Below are 21916 nucleotides of genomic sequence, written 5' to 3'. Positions count from 1 at the left end.
CCAATAAAATGGACAATCTGGAAGAAATGGACAAATTCTTAGAAAAGCACAACCTCCAGAGACTGAACCAGGAAGAAATAGAAAATATAAGCAGACCAATCACAAGCACTGAAGTTGAAACTGTGATTAAAAATCTTCCAACAAACAAAAGCCCAGGACCAGATGGCTTCACAGGCGAATTCTATCAAACATTTAGAGAGGAGCTAACACCTATCCTTCTCAAACTCTGCCAAAATATAGCAGAGGGAGGAACACTCCCAAACTTATTCTATGAGGCCATCATCACCCTGATACCAAAACCAGACAAAGATGTCACAAAAAAACTACAGACCAATATCACTGATGAACACAGATGCAAAAATCCTCAACAAAACATTAACAAAAAAAAATCCAACAGCACATTAAAAGGATCATACACCATGATCAAGTGGGGTTTATCCCAGAAATGCAAGGATTCTTCAATATACGCAAACCAATCAATGTGATACACCATATTAACAAATTGAAGAAGAAAAACCATATGATCAACTCAATACATGCAGAAAAAGCTTTTGACAAATTTATGATAAAAACTCTCCAGAAAGTAGGCATAAAGGGAACTTACCTCAACATAATGAAGGCCATATATGACAAACCCACAGCCAACATCGTTCTCAATGGTGAAAAACTGACCATTTCCACTAAGATCAGGAACAAGAAAAGGTTGTCCACTCTCACCACTATTATTCAACATAGTTTTGGAAGTTTTAGCCACAGCAATCAGAGAAGAAAAAGAAATAAAAGGAATCCAAATTGGAAAAGAAGAAGTAAAGCTGTCACTGTTTGCAGATGACATGATAGTATACATAGAGAATCCTAAAGATGCCACTGGAAAACTACTAGAGCTAATCAATGGATTTCGTAAAGTAGCAGGATACAAAATTAATGCACAGAAATCTCTTGCATTCCTATACACTAATGATGAAAAATCTGAAAGAGAAATTAAGGAAACACTCCCATTTACCACTGCAACAAAAAGAATAAAATACCTAGGAATAAACCTACCTAAGGAGACAAAAGACCTGTATGCAGAAAACTATAAGACACTGCTGAAAGAAATTAAAGATGATATCAACAGATGGAGAGATATACCATGTTCTTGGATTGGAAGAATCAACATCATGAAAATGACTATACTACCCAAAGCAATCTACAGATTCAATGCAATCCCTATCAAACTACCACTGGCATTTTTCACAGAACTAGAACAAAAAATTTCACAATTTGTATGGAAACACAAACGACCCTGAATAGCCAAAGCAATCTTGAGAAAGAAAAACAGAGCTGGAGGGATCGGTTTCACTGACTTCAGACTATACTACAAAGCTACAGTAATCAAGACAGTATGGTACTGGCAAAGAAACAGAAATATAGATCATTGGAACAGGATAGAAAGCCCAGAGATAAACTCACACACATATGGTCACCTTATCTTTGATAAAGGAGGCAAGAATATACAATAGAGAAAAGACAGCCTCTTCAATAAGTGATGCTGGGAAAACTGGACAGCTATATGTAGAAGAATGAAATTAGAACACTTGTTAACACTATACACAAAAATAAACTCAAAATATAAGGCCAGACACTATAAAACTCTTAGAGGAAAACAAAGGCAGAACACTCTATGACATAAATCACAGCAACATCCTTTTTGACCTACCGCTTAGAGTAGTGAAAATAAAAATAAACAAATGGGACCTAATGAAGCTTAAAAGATTTTGCATGGCAAAGGAAACAATAAACAAGACGAAAAGACAACCCTCAGAATGGGAGAAAATTTTTGCAAACGAAGCAACTGACAAAGGATCAATCTCCAAAATATACAGGCAGCTCATGCAGCTCAATATCAAAAAAAACAAACAACCCAATCCAAAAATGGGCAGAAGACCTAATAGACATTTCTCCAAAGAAGATATACAGATTGCCAACAAACAAATGAAAGGATGCTCAACATCACTAATCATTAGAGAAATGCAAATCAAAACTACAATGAGGTATCACGTCACACTGGTCAGAATGGCCATCATCAAAAAAATCTACAAACAATAAATGCTGGAGAGCGTGTGGAGAAAAGGGAACCCTCTTGCACTGTTGATGGGAATGTAAATTGATACAACCACTATGGAGAACAGTTTGGAGGTTCCTTAAAAAACTAAAAATAGAACTACCATACGACCCAGCAATGCCACTACTGGGCGTATACCCTGAGAAAACCATAATTCAAAAGGAGTCATGTACCAAAATGTTCATTGCAGCTCTATTGACAACAGCCAGGACATGGAAGCAACCTAAGTTTCCATTGACAGATGAATGGATAAAGAAGATGTGGCACATATATACAACGGAATATTACTCAGCCATAAAAAGAAACGAAATTGAGTTATTTGTAGTGAGGTGGATGGACCTAGGGACTGTCATACAGAGTGAAGTAAGTCAGAAAGAGAAAAACAAATACCGTATGCTAACACACATATATGGAATCTAAAAAAAAATGTGGTTCTAATCAACCTAGGGGCAGCACAGGAATAAAGACGCAGACGTAGAGAATGGATTTGAGGACACGGGGAGGGGGAAGGGTAAGCTGAGCCAAAGTGAGAGAGTGGCGTGGACATATATACACTACCAAACGTAAAATAGATAGCTAGTGGGAAGCAGCCACATAGCACAGGGAGATCAGCTCAGTGCTTTTTTACCACCTAGAGGGGTGGGATAGGGAAGGTGGGAGGGAGACGCAAGAGGGATGAGATATGGGGATATATGTTTATGTATAGGTGATTCACTTTGTTATACAGCAGAAACTAACACACCATTGTAAAGCAATTTTACACCAAGAAAGATGTTAAAAAAAAAAAAAAAGGTGGGGTGTAATTCCCTTCTTACAGAAAAAAGAATAGAACATCTATACTCAGATAACCTGTGTGTGTATAGGTATTTAACATTTTACTAGCAATGAATTTTAAATTTCACATACTCAATTTCCGACCACTCTCCTTAAACAGGCAATATAGAAAACTGTAATATAAAAGTATCTCATCCAGAAACTCAAGAACCAGAAACAAACAGCCTAGCGGCTTGGTATCCTAATCTCCACACCACTGCTTTTCCCAGTGAACCATGAGGAAACAGCAGAAAAAAAGGAAAAGCTAGTAAACGAATTGAAGCACTGGGTGAAAGAGCACAAGGTGAATCAGACCTGGGTTTCGACAAGCCCCAGTTCTGCTACTTCTTAGGTTTAAAGTATGACATTGCCACTATTCAACTGTTTCTGAGCTATAAAAATGGCAAGTTTACATGGTTGGACCCAACGGTTGTGTGATTTGGTCAGCTTATCTAAACCCTCTAAGCTTCCATTTCTGCATCTGTAAAATGGTGTAATGAGTTGTATCGTGTTTCCTCAAATTCACATGTTGAAGTTCTAGCCCTCATTACCTCAGAATATGATATTATTTGGAGACAGGGTCTGTACAGAGGTAATCAAGTTGAAGTGAGGTCTTTACGGTGGGCCCTAATCAAGTATGACTGGTATCCTTATAAAAAGGTTAAATTTGGACACAGAGAGGGAAGACGACCTCCGACAAGCTAAGGAGAGAGGCCTGGAACAGATCCTTCCCTCATAACTCTCAGGAGGAACCGACCCTGCCAACAACTTGATTTCAGACCTCTAGCCTCCCAGACCGCGAGACAGTACTTTCTGTTGTTTACACCGCCCAGTCTGCGGTATTTTATTTTTACTGCCGTCCTAGGAAACGAATACAAATCAAGATTACAGTTGGACCTACACCTCAGAGGGTGGGTATGAGAATTAAATGAAGGCATGCAGGTAGAACACTCAGCGCAGTACCAAGTACACTGTAACAAGCACTCCAATAAACAAAAAGCTTCCACCTTTGTCACTGTAGGTTGACACTTCACTTCCTATCAGAATTACAATGGAATTCTCACCACAAACAACTTTTCTTCTCACTCAGTGCAGCACCTCCAGGCCTCTGATGCACAGCCCGGCTCCCCTCGTTTCTTTTCCCCTCTTTGCATACCTGGCCAACGACTTTCCCTCCTCAGGTTCCTCTCCAATATCACCTCCCCCAGGAGGCCTCCTGTCACATAATCACTGCCTCAGGCCTTCTGCTTACAGTACAGGGTGAGAGCAGCCCTTTTCACACAGCAATGTAATTAATGATCCCAAATTAGAGTCCCAGATGGACAAGCCTTTACATTCCTCTAAATCTCCCTCAGGCAGTGCTGTCTGAGGTGCTCATTAAATGCTTGTGGAAAGAAACCCTTCACCACAGGTAGGGAAACTGGCCACACACCACCTATAAACAAACCATGCTCTACAGCAGCTGTTAAAAGTACTGTCCAGGGACTTTCCTGGTGCGCAGTGGTTAAGAATCCACCTGCCAATGCAGGGGACACGGGTTCGATCCCTGGTCTGGGAAGATCCTACATGCCATGGAGCAACTAAGCCCGTGCACCACAACTACTGAGCCTGTGCTCTAGAGCCCGTGAGCCACAACTACTGAAGCCCACATGCCTAGAGCCCACGCTCCGTAGCAAGAGAAGCCACCACAATGAGAAGCCTGCGCACCGCAACAAAGAGTAGCCCCCGCTTGCCGCAACTAGAGAAAGCCCGTGCGCAGCAATGAAGACCCGATGCAGCCATAAAATTAATTAAAAAAAAAAAAAAGTACTGTCCAAGTTAGTGGTTCTCAAAGCATGGTTGGGAAACCAGAAGTATGAGCCTGAATGGGAACTTGTTAGAAATGCAGATTCCTGGGCCTCACCCCAGACTGACTGAAGCTGCAATTCTGGGGGGTGGGACCCCGGAATCTGTGGTTTAACAAGCCCTCCAGGTGATTTTGATGCAGTTAAAGTTTGAGAGCTACTGTGATGAGTGTCTCCAATTCCATATGAAGAGCTTGGGCTGCTGGTGTGAGCTCCCCAGGTACCCCTACTGATGAGGTGCCCCCAGGGGAGAGGGCACTGCAGAGGGGCTCCCAGGGGCACAGAAGTTTTAAATTTTTACCTTCAACTCACTTTTCTATGCCCATATTATGGGATGAGCTGGTAATAACTCTAAAGTATCTAAATTACCTAACAGTGAGAATCCATATCTAGGAAGTGAGTCTCTGCCCAGACTCTTAGCATCCTTCCTGAGAGCAAAGAGGCAAAGGTGATTTTGCCACATCAGAAAAGTGAACACCAAAGCCCCTTAAAGTAGCAACAAACAAGTGCCAGGCAAATAGTGCTCTCCAGCGACTCCAAGATTGTAAAGGAGGACAGCCGCAGGTAGAAGCTGATGATCAGAAACCTCAGGTCAAGAGTGTGCTCTATAGGGACCCTCCTCCACCCATACCAGACATGGCTTACGGATCACAGCATTCTTACTCAACAAACATGGACAGCATCTAGGAATCCTTAGCTCCAGGCAGCCACTATCAATCGGTCGGAACTGGCCCTTGAGAAAAACCTGTTACTATCCTAGTTTAGGAGTTAAGTCTTCAAGCTCTGTAAAGTTAGTATAGAAAACAGCTGCTACTATAGGAATCTCACTGAACTTAGGAATCAGAGGCTATGCAATCTTGGGGAAACCATTTAAAATCTTTGAATCTCAGTTTCCTTATTGCAAGAGGGAGCTGGCAATAGCTCCTCAGGAATGTTCTGAGGATAAACAAGATGGGTGAAAACACCTTGCCCAGTGCCTGGCAAATAAAATAAATGTTTGCTGGATTTGAAACTATAGCCATGTGGGGAAAAACCTCACCACCCAAGCTCACCTGAGGCTAATTTACCCAGAAACCCAAGCTTCAGTGTTTACACATGAAAGAGCTTTGGAATAAGACGCTGGCTTGGGAAACCAAACTGATGTTGAAGGGAATGTGGTCACTAGTGTAGGGAATCAGACCAGGGAGATATTTATCAGAAAGGGCTTGCGTGAGTCAGAAAGATCCTTCCCTCCAAAGACAATGCCGGCTCCAACCCCTCCTTTGCCATACTCCATGCCGCCCCTCTAAGTCATTTGACTAAAGCAACAGATCCTACCTAGAAATCTACTTTCAGGAAAACCACTTCCGGGGTCTGGGCAAGCATCTGTCTTATGTTTGGAACCTTTACGAGCTCCATAGAGAACATCTCAGTAAACAAAATCCACTCCCAGCCCTGTCAGTTCAGTGGACACTAAGGACTTCCCCATGCAAGTGTCCCCATTTGGACAACTAGACTCCAAGAAAGGCCTTGGTTTGTGCCCAGTGCTTGCTGTATGTTAACTCATTCAGCTTCATGTTAACACTCCCTTTTTTTTTTTGGCTGCTCTGCACGGCTTGGGGGATCTTAGTTCCCTGACCAGGGATTGAACCCATGCCCTCAGCAGTGAAAGCGCAGCGTCCTACCCACTGGACCACCAGGGAATTCCCTAACACTCCCTTTTTACAGATCTGGGGCTCTCAGACATTAAGATGTGCCAAGATCACAGAGTCGGAAGGCAGGAACCCTAGGATCTGAACAGCTGCTATTCACACTCCACTAAACTCCAATGCTGACATGCAGTTGGAATCCACCCCAGCAGGGTCCTCGAGCTTAAACAGACAGGAATTATGAAACAAGCACACGGAAAAAATTCTAACCCCATTCCAGCCATCCATGGTCAGGCCTATAATCAGTGGTAAGTGTAACTAAGAACAAATATATCCCAGCATCTGTCAAAATAAAACTTAATACCTTGTAAATCCCATTTAATTCGTACTTAAAATTGAATCAGTAAATAGGTAATACTCACCTATTTTGCTAAAAGCCTGTACATAATTAATCTTTAGAAGCCAGTGTGACTGATGTCTTTTTTATTTTCAGCAAAGTGCTTACCACTGTTATATAATTCTGCTACCTCAAAGCTAATAGAACAAACGTGACCTACCAAAATGACCTATAACCCTAGACGTCAAAATACCTTGCTAGGCATTTATTCTGAACTATGGGGCTTGGACTTACATGCTTTAGCAGGAAGCACCTCAGTTGGCATTCGCCCAAAATTACCTATCAATTCAGATCATAAATGCGGGTAAGATCTTTCTGTTCTTTGGGAAATAGGCCATTACAATTAAATGTTCCTGGATATTAAACAATTTCACTATCAGCAACATCGAAAACGGTGGCCTTGACTTACAGGATGTGACATAGTTTACATCACACTTTCGGTGGAGGAAAGCCAGTAACGAGGCTGATGAGAGACAAAAAAAGCAAGTACCTGGTAAAGCAGGCTGTCAACCGGCACTAGTCTGTGTTTCCTGGAGCACTTGTGCCCGGAGGTGCAGCTGGGGTGCCAATCCCACTCACAGGGAGATGATAATAATGTGGTACTTCGCACCCTGAAAAAGACAGTGTTGTTAAAAATCCGGCACAGTCATGCCCAGCTTGGCAAGATCTTCGAAATGCACCGAAGTTCACATTCTGTACAACTTACCCATTTATAGTATGGCTTTTAATATATTCCCAGACTTGTGCAACCGTAACCACAATCCATGTTAGAATATTTTCATTACTTCAAGAAAGAAACCCAGGACCCCTTAGATATCACTCCCTAATCCTCCAATTCCCTCCCCTCCCCCACCCTAGCCCTAGGCAACCACCAATCTAATTTGGGTTTCTATATAGTTGCCCCTTCTGGAGGTTCCATACAAATGAACTCATACAATACGTGACCTTTTGTGACTGGCTTCTTTCACTTAGCATTAACGCTTCCAAGTTGCATCTGCATTGTAGCCTGTGTCAGAGCTTCACTCCACTGTATGGATATATCATACTTATCTACTTTACAGCTGATGGACATTTGGCTTGTTGTTTCTACTTTTTAGCTATTATGCACAAATGTGTATATGGACCTAGTTTTTATTTCTCGTGGAAATATATCTCTGAGTGAAATTGCTGCCCCTAATGTTTCCAGTCTTCAAAAAATGGAAAAAACTGAGTAATCATGTGAACTTTGGCACCATGAATCCACCTGAGGACCAAGCTCTTATAAGAATTTACTTTTCAGGTTAAAAAAAAAGTACTCAGCAGGTGAGAAAACATCTAGAGAAAACTTTTTTTAAATTGTGGTAAAATACACTTAATATAAAATTTACCATTTTAAAATATACAATAGAAAAAACATTTTCAACTAAAAGATAATTACAATACCGGCTCATCTCTATATATTTATGTGTGGGTTGCCACGAATCAGAAAAGATGGCAAATACATTTTTCTTTTTACCCCTCATCCCAGGGAAACCCAAGAAAACCCTTTCTGGACATTTTTCTGAATCCTGCATGTGACTTTCACACAACACAAGGAGGCAACTTCATTCCTGGGCTGGGCCTGGGCCCCAGCAGCCTCACGTGGGGCATCGCAGAGAGCCCTAACAGTGGGAGGAGGAATGTGGCTTCTCACCAGTTCTGGACATACTCTTCTGTTTGCTAGACAAAGTGATATTGTGGCATCTGTGCAAAACACTCCCTACACAATGAAACAGAAATAAGAGATAGTGTCTATTCTATTTGTACAGGCAGGGGACACATTTCCCTTCTCCAAGGATCAGCAGGAAATGTGGGCACAGGCTAAAGCAGAGCCATCTGGATATACTACAAAGCAAGCAACAGGATTACAGCCCAGCCCATATATGGTTTCTACTATTACTTCCCACGATAAATAAATGCCCAGCAGATCAAGATGGGCTTGGTTATGCTTTTGGCCTTAATATGAAATTTTCCTACAGGTGTCAGTTCCAAGGAGAGTTTGCTGCTTTTATTGAAATGGCTTGCTTTTGAATTAAATCAGTTTTCTGAATTTTGATAACATCCTGATTTTAACTTTCTTTTATGATATTGCCTGAGGTTTTTGACATGTACAGGAACCACCAATAACAATCAGCCATTTCTGAAATACACTATTATTGACTAGGGCTACCTTGTCAATAATAAGCTTGGAAGAAAAACCTAAATAATACTCTTGGTGTTCAATATGCAAATTTTTTGTCAGGTAACATGAGTTAGTGCTGGAAAACTTTACAAAATTTTAAAAGGGAAATCCAGGGCTTCCCTGGTGGCGCAGTGGTTGAGAGTCCGCCTGCTGATGCAGGGGACACGGGTTCGTGCCCCGGTCTGGGAGGATCCCACATGCCGCAGAGCAGCTAGGTCCGTGAGCCATGGCCGCTGGGCCTGCGCGTCCGGAGCCTGCGCATCCGGAGCCTGTGCTCCCCAACGGGAGAGGCCACAACACTGAGAGGCCCGCGTACCACAAAAAAAAAATAAAAAAAATCAAAGGGAAATCCATAAGTGGCTCAGTAGTTTTGTAAATGGATGTCAATTCTTTAAAAAAAAGTTTTTTTTTCATTTGTGGCTATGCTAAAACCAAGCACTGGCAAAATATTTGCTGTGCACCTGTCATTTGCCGGGCATTAGGGTCAATAGACACATGTGTAAGACATCCAATCTGTGCTTCAATAAACTTGCAACATACAGTCAATTGGTTGGTTCAGCCAGTTTTGGCCTATCATGTGATTACATTTTGCAGAGTAGAAGCCCCAGCACAGGCCTGCTTACAGACAGCAAGACAAAGTAGGAAAAGAATTCCTCGAGGTTTTGAAAACTCAATCATGACCTGACTTCCAATTATGTTTTAAAACACAAAAGGAGCTGCTCTTAAATACTATGCAGTATTATATGTAAGTTGAAACAACTGGAATATTTCTTGGAAAGAATGAAAGGGATAGAATTCTTGGAAGAAATACTGGCCCCACTATTCAGTTAACCAGCTCAATAGAAATCTCCAGTATGAATGCTGGTGGGCAGATTTCCCTCTGTAGAAGCACAGCCAACCACCTACCTTCTTACCATTGAGATGTCTAACAGCAGCAGGGAGGGAAGGTATTGGGACAAAAAGTTTTCAGGAAGATCAGAGAACTCTGAGGTCAAGAGAGAACAAGTAGGATATCATGGAAAGTGCCTCTCTAGATGCTTGTTCCTCCAAGTGTGGTTCATGACTGAAGCATCAGCATCATCTGGACCATCCACTGGGTGGGCATCACCTGAACTGACAGTATCACCTGGAAGCATATTAAAATGCAGACTCTCAGGCCCCAACACATCTGCAGAATTAGAATCTGCATTTAACAGAGTGATTCATATGCACATTAAAGGGTGAGAAATAAGATATCAAGGTGCCTCTGAAGGATTTAGAACTCATTAAGTAAATTAATCAGTAGGAGATAATCCGTCCTAGGATACCAGGAAAGGAGAGTTTACTACAAGGTCAGCAAGGGATATTTATATGTCCACAGGAAGGCTGTGTGAGGTGATAAGAGAGTCAGCAAACAAAACATGAGGGTCAGCAAAATACTGTTTTGTCCATGTATATATTCAAGGAACTCAAAGTTTTACAGATATAGGGAAGATCTTGACCTGTGATGCAGTGCTATTTCATCAGGCTTAAAGGAATGTTCTCTTAAGAAAAAAAAAAAAAAGGAACACTCAACTTCCCTTATTAAGGATCACTTTGGAATGAATAATTTGACTTCTGTTTGGCTAGACTCGGGAATTGAGGAGAACCAGAGGTGGTTCTACCTAGGGTACTTACTCATCCTGAGGGCTGGAAAAGGTTATCTCCAAAAAGAAATAAAGAATGTGGCAATCAATTTACACATCTGAATCATGTGTGTTTGTTTAGGGTTAATCCCTTAATGAATGGTCCTAAGCCAGAAACTAAGAACATCCAGCTGCTGTCTGTGAGGGCCAAGCCCTTGATCATGATGACTTCAAATGAGGCTGTTTCACACTTGTAAAATTCGAAGACCAAATTAGAATTAAGGAATGGTAAAGATATAAGCCATGTGTATTGCAGCTTCCCAATTCTCCAAATTATATGTCCAGAACAAACATCCCTCATTATTCACAATATTCCATACTTGGCCTGGGGATCCTCCCCGACTTGACCCTCTAAGTCATCCACCCATCAGCAGGCTTTGGCCTGACTTAATGAAACTTGTTTGCCACCCCTTACAAAAGGTCCTCCCAGCTCTAAATTTCTGTCATTCTGGGACAAAGGGCCGGGCTAAGGTATGCCCAATCTCTAGGGGCTACTTGAGGAATCACATTTTGGTCATTACAACATGTTTTCCATAGTCATCACTAAACACTGACCCACAATGCCTCTCCTAGGGTCACTCTATACCTCTTGCACCCTCTACACATATACTCACTTCCTTTGACTTTCAAGACAACAGCAAAGTCATCCTTGTCATCATGCTGCCTCGGGGTTCCATTCTAAAGCATCTCTGAAACTTCTCAAAGAAATATCTAATTTACTTCCAATAAAAACTACCTTTTAGATTCGAAGAGAATCTACCTAAATCAAGTGTCTCAACAGCAGTAGCATGGACATTTTTTACTAGATAATTCTTTATTGTGGGGGGCGGGGGCCGTCCTGTCCATTGTAAGATGTTGGGCAGCATCCCTGGCCTCTACCCACTAGATACCAATTCCACACCCAACCCCCAAGGGCTGGAACAACCAGAACTGTGACCAGACATTGCCAAATATCCTTTAGGGGACAATTCCTGCCACTGCACCCCCTCCCTTGAGAACTACTGACCTAAATGATTAGAGTAATCCTTTCAGGAAGATGGGACTATGGATGATTTTTTTCCTCCTTATTTTTCTGAATATCTGTTGTTTATATGATAAAATGAGCTAGTGACTTTCTATTTTTTAAAAAGAAATATCATTAGCTATACAGATACCTCAAGCTGGTCCTTGAGTGCCAATGTGTGGCTTGTTCAGTTTAAAAATTGAATTTGGTCTTTAAAAATACTGTGTACCGGGGCTTCCCTGGTGGAGCAGTGGTTGGGAGTCTGCCTGCTAATGCAGGGGACATGGGTTCGAGCCCTGGTCTGGAAGGATCCCACATGCTGCGGAGCAACTAGGCCCGTGAGCCACAACTACTGAGCCTGTGCGTCTGGAGCCTGTGCTCCGCAACAAGAGAGGCCGCCATAGTGAGAGGCACACGCACCTCGATGAAGAGTGGCCCCCGCTTGCCACAACTAGAGAAAGCCCTCGCACAGAAACGAAGCCGCAACACAGCAAAAATAAATAAACTAATTAATAAGCTCCTACCCCCAACATCTTCTTAAAAAAATAAAAATACTGTGTACCATACAGACACCTTCAGTTACACTTCTCAACATATAAAAGACACGGATGAAGGACTTCAGAGAATAAAGTCAGGATTGAGGCCTCTTAACCATTCAGAAACGCTTCTTCAACATGGTAAATCAGTGGGGCTGTAAAAAGAGATGTGAAGCAAAGACTGCTGTTTCAAGAGAAGTGTTTACCTGAAACATAGTCTGCATGTACATTTCAGTCAGAAAAATACTTGCATTGTAGGAAAAAAAAAATAAGTCACAATTTACTTCATCTTTAAGAACTGCTACGTTTATAGGCTGTGTAAAAAAAAATTCAAAATCATGAAATTAAAATATCTGAATGTAAAAATGGGCTCTAGACACACCCATTACTTCATCTTCTTGACTGCTAGACCAGGAATTTTCTTAGAGTATTATTTCCATGAATTTCATTACTGACTATTTTAATTCAGTCTGGGAAGGCCATATCTGCCAGGAAGAAACAAGTTCTCATTTGCTGAGATGACACAAATTTGGAATCAGCTCAGATGGAACTTGAAATGGAATTTAACTTTAGCCATAAAAAGGTAGTGTGCTTAGAAAATGAATATGATAAATGAGATAAAATGTATAAATTGCTTTGGGGAGCAATGTTATTTAAAATGCTGATAAGAACTAAACAAATAAATGGGAGGCTAACTACACAAAAAGAAAAGCAAAGAAAGAAACAAGCTCTGAACGAAGAACTCAACATCTATTACCCTTATGACAGGGATGACACTTTCTTCCATCTAGGCCCCGGAAACACACAAAGCATCTTCTGGTCTCCGCTGCTTACCCGGGGTACTGCCAAAGGTTCACGTGTCTTCTGCTCTCAGGTAGAAGTTCTCTTTTGTTAAGTGGGGTGATACCAACTGCTGCTTCCAGGATAGCCATATATTTCTTGTACCTCATCTTGTCTCTTTCAGTACAAGGTCAAGTAAATTTTGGGCACTGTTCCGCTGAAGCAGATGAAGTAATCTTTGCAATACCAGAAGCTGCTCTGCTTTTAGATGTTCAGCGTACCCCTAGGCAGAGCTATTACACTCCACTGTAGGGGGTAAGGCACGGGGGAGAGGCCGTGGCCAAACCACGAATAAATAAACTTCCCTGCAACGTCAGTATTATATAAGGCTAGAGAATTTTGAATAAAGCACTAATAACGATTTGCAGGATGACGGTGGTTTTAAACACGGCAATCTAACGTACAATCCCCAATTAATCCACACATAAATCCTTGAAGCCACTAATCCTTCAAGTACTAACGGCACAGGACGTGATTTATTTCAAGGTCTAGTAATAAAATAATAATTGGTCCAAAAAGCCTGCATGCCTCTGGGTGAACTAAAATCAGAAGCAGATCTGCTCCTTCTATAAATACCTCTCTCAAGGCTGCTCTTGACACTGAAAAAGGAGTTCCAGTTGTCATTTATGGCAATGCATTTCTAAATGTTATAAACTTTTTGCTTGAGTCAATTGCAAAGCAAAGATTAATTAATAGAGAAACAATTCTGTATTTTTTTTAAATATCTTTTTAAATACCTCTAAAACCCAACAGAGGTGAGCTCTGCTAGCATGGAAATAATAACTATTTGGAGATATTCAGAATCAAACCCCTCTCCCTTTTTTATAAATGTCTCCTCTTAGCTGTAAGGACTTTTCTTACCCTCTTTTCATGGGGTAAAGGTGGATGGTCCATCATATGGCCCACCTAATGGGTCAGAGTCCACATGACCCAGCCTGGGTAGACCAGCCCTCCCTGGGCTGAAAACAAGACATTCAGAGAGAAATGCCCTCTCTCCACTGGAGTTGGTAACCAGGGCTGATAGGAGGTTAGGGCTGCTAGCAATCATGTTGCCCACCAGGTGGAAAGGGCTCTCCACTAGCTGCTGAGAAACAGTACCGGGGAAATGTGATGACATCATTTGAGTTTCTCGATCCAGCTATGCCTAAGATAACTGTCATCCTAGGAGATCCTAGGTACACTTTTATTAAGATAATAAATTGATTTTTGTGAAATTTAGTTTTAGTTGAGTTTTTGTCACTCTGAAAGGGTTCTGATTTATACGCCTCCCTGACCACTTCTTCAAGCTATTTTCTCTTCTTTTCTTTCTACTGCAATACGAGTTGTAGTGCTCCTTGTCTAAACAAACTCATATACAGAAGGGAAGTAAAATCAAAGAGAGTCGTCCTGTAATATTTCTGACTAACCTAGATATTCACAGTGAATAAGTGTCGCAAACCCTTCCACATCCCCCCAAATCTTGAACTCTTCTTCCACAGTCTCTCTCTTTCCTTAACAGCAAGTTTCTTTTTTCTTTTTTTTTTTAACTTAAGGGACCTAAATCAGTGGTCTCCAAAGTAGGGTGCATATACCAACAATCTTTGGGGTGTGGGAAGAAAATATTAAACCATCTATTTCTTTTTTGTCTCTTGTCTATTAAAATTTTAGTTTAAGCATTTATGTTATTAAATATTTGTAATGTTTACTTTAGGGACTAATACAGTTAAGTCCCCTACATACGAACGAGTTCCGTTCCAAGAGTGCATTTGTAAGTCCAATTTCTTCATAAGTCCAGCAGAGTTAGCCTAGGTACCCAACTAACATAATCGGCTATATAGTACCATACTGTAATAGGTTTATAATACTTTTCACACAACTAATACATAAAAAACAAACAAAAAATAGAGAAAACATTTTTAATCTTACAGTACAGTACCCTGAAAAGTACAGCAGTACAGTACAACAGCTGGCATACAGGGGCTGGCATCAAGTGAACAGGCAAGAAGAGTTACTGACAGGAGGAGGGAGAGGAGGTGGGAGATGGTAGAGCTGAGGGATCGTCAGCGATAGGAGACGGAGGGCAAGCTGCATGTGACAATGTACGCTAGACATGGGAACAAACTTACCTGACTGGGCATGGGAATGAACATTCGCATCTTTGAAAGTTCATAATGTGAAGGTTCATATGTAGGGAACTTACTGTATATTTTAAATTACATAAAAGTATATCGTTTTTTTTTGGTTGCGCCTCGAGGTATGCGGGATCTTAGTTCCCCAAGTCCCAAAAGTATATAATTTATAAAGTAATATACTCATATATATTATAGAGTATGCTTAAAAATCTGATGGGGTGTGTGTGTGTGTGAGCAAAAAAAGTTTCAAGGTCGGTAACTTAACACTTCAACTGCTCTCTAAGCCTCAATTTCCCTCTTTATTAGAGGCCTGAACAGATGAACACCAAGTTATCTTCCAAAACCAGCAACAGACTAAAGCCCCCGCTTCACTTGGCCCGATTATATAATTACAGTCGGCCCTCCACATTTGAGGATTACTATCCACAGATAAAACCAACGTTGGGGGGGAGGATTCCAGAAAGTTTCAAAAAGCAAAACTTGAGTTTGCCTAGCTATGGCAACTGTTTATTTACATAGTACTCACAACTAGTTACATAGCAACTACATTGTATTTACAGCTATTTATGTAGCATTTACACTATATTAGATATTATAAGTAATTTAGAGATGATTTAAAGTATACAGGAGAATGTGTGTAGGTTGTAAGCAAATACTATCCATTTTATATAAGGGACTTGAGCATCTCTGGGTTTTGGTATCCTTGGGGGTCCTGGAATGAATCTCCCATGGATACTGTAATATAATCTGACCACAAGTAAGTGGTGAAAACAAGGGACAAACCATTGGATCTTGGAATATTCCATTTCCATAGCATTCATGATACTACTCCCACTGGTTGTTCTACAAACAATTAGTACCAGTTAGTCACAGGAATTCTTTTATAGGCTGAACTTGGTTGGCTACAGCTGCCACAGCCAAAAAAAGCTCCAATACAGCCCTCATTTAATCATACAGGACGATGTAATTATACTTACACAACAGTCTTTGTTCTAACAAATAGTATTTCTAATGACGTGTGATAAAAATTACTACACAACCCTCTCAAACAAGAAATGATACAACCCTCTCACACAAGAAATGAAGTCTGAGTTACCAACAACAAAAATCAAGCTAAACTTGTTATCCGTTGGAAGTTGTGTGAAAGTGACAATACTTTATAAACGGCATATATTAGAGTTTCATTTTCTGTAGCAATTTCTGGCGCATTTAACGTAATAACTCTTACAAAGTGATTCTTATCTATGATGATCTCACACAAGATTAAAATTGGGTCTTTCACTAGGAAAAAAATTCTGCTTTAGCAAGTAATTAGAAAGAATTTGCTTTTCTTCCACAAATAAGATTGTTCAGTTTTCTAATTTATTTATTCATTTTTAAAAACTGTCATCTTTGTATGAACTCCCTCATAATAGTACATGAGGACAATAATACAGAAAAAAATAAATCTAACCAAAACACTCCATCCAGATATGTAATTATAAGGCTATTTTCTTTGTAATTCTATAACGTCTTCAGAAATATTCATTTACTTGGTTAATTCCAATTTCTAGAGTTCTAGAAATTCTTTGTAACTACAACTATCTGATTTAAAAATCGCTTATTTATTTTTAAAAAATTGTTAAACATACATGATCCAAAAAACTTTTTAGTCAGGATGCTCAAGTTCTCTTTCTGAATAATCAAAATTGAATATAAAAATTCACAGATAAGACTGACCTTCCCTTTGAACTGATTATTTCTACTTATTTCTGTGGGAGGAAAACAGTGGACATCCTTCTTCACGGGGTATTCTAACTGTTCCTGTGTTTAGAAGTATAAAAATGGAAATGAACTAATGTCCCAAACAGGCTGTTATACAGGGTGTGGTCTGCTTTTCAGAGAGCTGAAAAAAAGCCTTAACTAAAAGTACAAGAGTCGGGGAAACAGTCTTTTTTTTTTTTAACTCCACTGCACGTAAGATAAATTATATGACTTTAGGCATAATTTCATCCCCACACCCCGTCCCCAGTAGCTTCATATAGAATACATCTTTACATGTTTGCTACTCAGATGAGCCACTAGAACACTGTAAGAAAAACAGACTACGTGGTGTAAGAGAATTACAAGGAGTTCAAGATTAGTTGCGGATCTCCTAGATTTAACACCCCTCGATTTCTCCCCCCCCCACCCCCGCCAACCCCCGGTCATCTCATACTAGTTTTCTCTCTTCATCGCCAGTCTCAAAATGCACTCACTACTGGGTTTATACTATTACCTTCAACTGGATGTCACCAAATCTGTCCTTTCAACCCTGTCCTCCCATCCAACCCAATATCTACCTGAAGGAACCCACTGCCCAGCCCCCAGCAGCAGTTGCTTCTTGCCTTTTCCTGGCTCTCCTGGCATGAGACCTTGAAGCCATCCTCACCCATTCCTGGGGTGCCCAGTCATACCAAACCCGTGACACAGGGAAAGAGAGCTGAGTTTAAATGGGAAGACTTGATTTGAATCCCACCTCTGCTGTTTAACACCATGTGACCTTGAACAAGTTACTTGACCCTTCTGAACCTATTTCTTTATCTGTAAAGCTGCAAGAAGACCACAGTGCAGAGGTGGCTTTAAATAATAAATGAGATGATGTATTTGTAGTCAGTGGATATCATCTCCCTCCCTTCCTTCCATCTCTCCCGTCTGTCCTCCTTTTTCCATTCCTAATACCTCTGTAAGAAACCTTCCTTACTCCTCATTTCTTTGCAGGCAAGCACAAGGAGTACTTACAAACTTCTGACCCTCCCCTGCAGCTACAGAAAAGCCCAAGGATGAGTGATTTTGTGGGGAAAATAGGGAGACTGACTGAAGGGTACAGGAACCTAGGGGCTGAAGTGAATGATGGAAACCATCAAAAAGAGAAAGTAGGGTCTCCGGGCCTGCTATAGGGAGCAGAGGAAAGGGGCCCAGCTCAGGTGGTACTCACCAACTGGGGAAGTTCTCCCTTACCATATTTCACAAATTTTTAATCTCTGCTACTGAATAATTAAAAGCCAAAATTAAAATCACTTGACTGTACCTCCCAAATAACTTGAATACATAGTAATTCTATAAGTACCCTCATTCCTAAGAAATAAAAAACTTTCAACCCCTTATGTGAGGGAAATTCACTCCTTATTACTGTTGGTAGAAACTGTGTTCATGTTACATTTCTACTCTGAATGTAGAGTTGTAGGATTCTGGCAGGTCTCTTGCCTGGGAGCAGATGAGCAGTGGCATTGCACAGAATTTAGAACACTGACAGGAGCTGGTTTAAGTCACAAAGGGCTTGGCCATTCATTGGGTTAGGGGATATCAGTCACCTCTGCTCTGCAACTTTGGGAAAGGGACAGAGTCTCTGGAACTTGGTAGGGACTACACAAGGTGTGAAGTGTTGAGATCCAGCAGTCTGTGGCCAGCGGCTAGAGAGAAGTAGTTCACATAATCCCACATCCCACCTGCCGACACCCACCCCCAACCTCCTTAGCATGAACTGTGGCACGACACTGCCCAGGACTGAAGTCCAGCTCTACCACTAACTAGCTGTGTGACCTTGGACAAGTCACTTAATGTTTCTTTGCCTCAATTTCATCATCTGTAAAGTGGGGCTAATAATAACACTGACCTCATAGGGCTGTTTTAAAAACTAAATCAGGTGCACACACTTTAGGTTGCAAAATAAATGAGTCATGGGTATGAAATGTACAGTATGGGGAATATAGTTAATAACTGTGTAATATCTTTGTATGGTGACATATCATAATTAGACATATTGTGGTGTTCAGTTTGAAATGTACAGAAATACCAAATCACTATGCTGTATACCAGGAGCTAGAATAGCACTGTAGGTCAGTTATACTTCAAAAACAAACAAACAAACAAACTCATAGGAAAAGAAATCAGATATGTGGTTACCAGAGGTGGGGGTAGAGGGAGGGGGAAATGGATGAAGGTGGTCAAAAGGTCAAACTTCCAGTTATAAGATAAATAAGTACTAGGGATGTAATGTACAACATGATAAATATAATTAACACTGCTGTATGTTACATATGAAAGTCATTAAGAGAGTATATTCTAAAAGCGCTCATTACAAAAGATTTTTTTTCTATTTCTTTAATTTTGTATCTATATGAAATGACAGATGTTCATTAAACTTGTGATAATCATTTCATGATGTATGTAAGTCAAATCATTATGCTGTATACATTAAACTTATACAGTGCTGTATGTCAATTATACCTCAATAAAACTGGAGGGGAAAAAAAGAAATAAACAGGGAAAATGTAAAAAAAAATGAAATCAGTTTTTACTAGTAAAGCACTTAGCACATGTAATGTCCAGCATAAAATATATGTCATGTGTGTGTGTTATTTTCTTTTACTTGCTAATTAGTTACGTCTTCATTTTTTCCAGAAAGCTCTTCTTGGTTGAACCACCTAGACCTGGCTAGGTTACTTCTGCTCTCTCTCAAATACTTTCTGTTTAATCTCTCAACAGTGGAACCACAGGGCTTCCCTGGTGGTGCAGTGGTTACGAATCCGCCTGCCAATGCAGGAGACGCGGGTTCGAGCCCTGGTCCGGGAAGATCCCACATGCCGCCGCAGAGCAACTAAGCCCGTGCACCACAACTACTGAGGCTGAGCTCTAGAGCCTGCAAGCCACAACTACTGAAGCCCGCACGCCTAGAGCCCATGCTCTGCAGCCACCGCAGTGAGAAGCCCACGCACCGCAATGAAGGGTAACCCCCGCTCGCTGCAACTAGAGAAAGCCTGTGCGCAGCAACGAAGACCCAACACAGCCAAAAATAAATAAATTAATTAATTTAAAAAAAAGAAAAAAAAAGTAGAAGCACAATGAATTTAAATTATGTGTATAGGCATGTGCAGAGGATAGCGTGGGTCCTCTGGGCCATGGAAGGAGAAGATTAATTAAAGGTTAAGAAGGAGTCTGGGGCAGTGTTGGTGGGTTTGGCTTCCACCCCAATCCACCTCAGCGGTGGTCTGCCTGGGTGTCAGACACAGGTTTGGCTCCAGGCAGAGCCTGTTTAGTGATCACAGTGTTGTGGCCGAGCTGGCCACAGAGCCTCAGCGCGGGGCCCCCCTGGAGGAGCCTCAACCTGCCCCAAAGCTGTACTTTTGGCAAACCCAGGAGACACTTCAGAGTTCAAGGCAGAAGAACCTGATGATGTGAGCCCCTGTCTCGCTCTCCTGGGACATCAGTGGGAGATGGTGGAGTGTGCATGACAGCTGCTGTGTTAACATCTCTCTTGGTTCCAGGCAGAATTTCTTATTCTGACTGTATTAGTTTGAGAGGACTGACGTAACAAAGTACCACAGACTGGTGCCATAAATAACAGAAATCTATTATCTCACAGTTCTGGAGGCTGGAAGTCCAAGATCAAAGTTCTGAGGCCCATGAGGCAGGGCTCTCTACTTGGCTTATAGATGGCCACCTTCTCCCTATGTCTTTACATCATCTTCACTCTGTACGTGTCTGTGTCCAAATTTCCTCTTCTTATAAGGACACAAGTGATACTAGATTAGGGCCCACCCTAATGAACTCAGTTTTACTTGATTACTTCTGTTAAGACCTTATCTCCAAATAAGGTCACATTCTGAAGTACTGGGGTTAGGACTTCACCATGTGAATTTGGGTGGGGGGGGGGATACAATTCAATCCATAATGCTACCTAAACTTGGAAAAAAAAAAAAAAGGAAAGTCCTCATCAACTGAGATGAAAAAGATAAAAGCCCAGACATGCCTGGACATGTCCAGCCTGTGATTTGGTCCAGCCTATGTGCTTTATAGCAAATCAACTGGGAAAAGAAAATGCATCATGTTCAAGATGAGCCAATGTCTGATACTGTGAGAAGGATCTGTTCTCTGGAAGCTGAATCCAATAAAATAAAAGAGGAAGAAGTTAAATCCCATATAAAACTATTACGAGCAACTGAGAAAGACTTGGGATCTCCAGACGGCACTCTAGGGCTTGTGTGGGGAGTTAGATCAAGTGTCTGGTGGGACTGACGACTGAAGATCAGCTTCCCCTCACAGACACAGAAAACAAACTTATGGTTACCAAAGGGGAATTGGGAGTGGGGGGAGGAGAGGGATAAGTTAGGAGTTTGGGATTAACATATTTACACTACTATAAAGTATATAAAATAGATAAAAAACAAGGACCTACTGTATAGCACAGGGAACTATACTCAGTATCTTATAATAACCTATAATGGAAGAGAATCTTTAAAAGTATATATACATACATACATGTATATATAAAGAGCACAACATTGTAAATCAACTATATCTCAATAAATTTTTTAAAAAAAAATTAGCTTCTCTTGGAGAAGAAAACGGGGTAATAAATTGGAATCAGGGGATGGCAATAATGTTGATGACTGGGCATGAAGATCCAGGAGGAAACTGACTAATGTTCCAAAACCAAGCATGCATCTCACCACCCAAGATGGAGAGAAAAATCAATTTACACCAATGTTGCAGAAGAAGAGAACAGAAAAGCAGACTCAGCAGGTCATCTTAGTGATGTCAGATTGAACAAGCCTCGAGTGAAAGTGCAGCCCCAATGCTTCAGGAGAGAGGAAATGAGATGATGTGACTCCTTCACAAGAAAGAAATGCAGCCTGTTGGGATATTGCCTGTTGAGGCAGAGCCAGAGGAGGAAAGGTCTGAAGCAAACAACAGGCTGAGCTGTGACGGTGAGTAGCTGGAGACCTGGAAGAAAAGCTGCAGTGACCCCGTGTTCT

At 41.1% G+C, this 21916-nt stretch overlaps 1 protein-coding gene across 2 annotated transcripts in view; it reads right to left on the bottom strand.

The window, feature by feature from the left end:
• TJP2 (tight junction protein 2) overlaps positions 1–21916 on the bottom strand; it is a 132851-nt gene that overhangs the window by 97389 nt on the left and 13546 nt on the right. The window contains exon 2 of one of the 2 annotated variants that reach the window (XM_022573555.3): positions 7277–7397. The exons of the other annotated variant lie outside the window; for it this stretch is intronic. The gene's annotated coding sequence lies outside the window, so the exon portion shown is untranslated. The remainder of the gene's footprint in view (positions 1–7276; positions 7398–21916) is intronic. 2 annotated transcript variants of the gene reach the window in all.

The sequence above is a fragment of the Delphinapterus leucas genome, chromosome 6 (assembly GCF_059928025.1).
Source record: "Delphinapterus leucas isolate spDelLeu-1000000601 "Yukka" chromosome 6, BTC_Dleu_Yukka2, whole genome shotgun sequence".
Taxonomy (NCBI): domain Eukaryota; kingdom Metazoa; phylum Chordata; class Mammalia; order Artiodactyla; family Monodontidae; genus Delphinapterus; species Delphinapterus leucas.
Note: the sequence above shows the minus strand (reverse complement) of the source record. Positions and strands in the feature narration are given on the sequence as shown.